Below are 1,770 nucleotides of genomic sequence, written 5' to 3'. Positions count from 1 at the left end.
GGCCCCCGCCAGCCCTCAGGGAGCCCTTAGGAGAGGCAGGAGGCTCTCGGGGTGCCTCCCGCGGGGCCCTGCTGGAGCCTGCGCGGAAACGGGCGTGTTGTTTCCGTCTGCCCGCGCCTCTGTGACACCGCGGTGTGGTCTTCAATCTCCTTTAGTCTAGCGAGACAGTTACCGGAGGTCTTGGTTGCTATTTCACGAATGTAGGTGAGGGCTCCCTTAGGGCTCTTCTGTCGCTGCCCGTAACTTCATGTCTGGTTTCAGGAACAGTGGTCAAACTGCAGCAATTCTGGACTGTCACCGGTTGGTGCTGGGAGCTGGCCTCCTTCCTGCCAGTCCCTGAGTCCTTACCCCTTTTTAACAGGTTGAACTCTCATGGGACTGCTGGATGCTCGGGCAGGTGTGGAAGGTTTGTTTTAGTAATTTTAATAGTTTCATTTTTAAGAATTGTATCTCTGCTTTATAACTTTCTTAATTGAAGTTACCACCAAAATTTTGATAGCAATACTATATCTAAGCTTAAAAAAAGTAATTCAGTACTTAATTTGGAATGACTTGACTGTCAGTTTTAGCACTATCGTTATTTTGAAGTGGTCTAGACCTTTCTAGAAAAGAAAGGTCTACTGGGTGGTTTTGCTGGAGTAGCTGTTGTATTGGCTACTGCATGAGTGAAGTATGAACTTCATTTACATACAACTCTTCCCCCCACCAAAATATGCTTTTCAGACCTTGCTTTTTTGAAATGACGTTCACTGTGTAATGAGGATTTTAAAGTTTATAAACATAGCAATAGTCACTTTTAGAAGTGGAAAACATAGCATGGGAAAGGCACCTCCTTTGTAGGCAAAGATGATGGGGTAGCAAAATAAAATTCCTTAATAATAAAAAAAAAAAGTATGACTGACTCTTTGGAATACTTTCCTTAAAGAAAAGCAGTTTTAACTAGTAGAATTTCTAAGCAATGGGAGTGTTGTGCAGTAACTTTTTTGCCACCTTAAGAAGCCTAAGCTTAGCTTTCTAGGCGATATTCAAAAATGCTGCCATGCACTCTGTGCTGAGGAGAAACTGTGCAGAGGGTAAGCACTGGAACTGATCGTTAGGTACCTGGAGCCTGTGTAATCACTTGGCTCATGTTTGGTCATGAGGTATCTGTATGTCAGGATCTTTTTCCACTGACCATGCGGCTACTGCAGAGCACTGTTTGCTTCCAGTAACGTGTCCTTGTTGGGACAGGAACTACCTAAACATCTGTGAATCTGGATCCTGATAGAGGATCATGCTGGAGGTGAAACTTCTTCTCTCCCCACCCCTTATGTTTTTCCATCTGCTAGTTGAATAGCAACTGTTGTTGTAGGCAGCATGTTGGTAGTACAAATTTGGTTGCTCTTCTAAACCAAGAAGAATCATCTGCAGAACACTGTGCATCCTTAAAATAAAAAGTCTCATTATTGAAATGTAGACTTCAGATGAACACTAAGTATGTAAGTTTAAGGTCTTTCTACTACTATTTTTCTGTCAATGTTTTACTGTATAGGGAAGATGAGTGTGTTCATCTTCCTTATACAATATGTGACTTAGCTGCTTGTAATCATAACTAAAATGTTAATGAAAAACAGCGTGTTGGCTACCAAAATCACTTCCAGGTTTTCATGATTTACTTAGAATTCTTTGCTGTTAACTCTGTATGACACTTCCTTCTGAGTGTGGAAACTTGGCTGGGCTTTGTCTCCTCAGCAAAAAAAACATTTTGGGTCCTTCTCAAGAAGGAATCCT

This window comes from Rhea americana, unplaced genomic scaffold (genome assembly GCF_003343005.1).
Source record: "Rhea americana isolate MKP2758 unplaced genomic scaffold, rheAme1 scaffold_14, whole genome shotgun sequence".
Lineage (NCBI taxonomy): Eukaryota > Metazoa > Chordata > Aves > Rheiformes > Rheidae > Rhea > Rhea americana.
Note: the sequence above shows the minus strand (reverse complement) of the source record.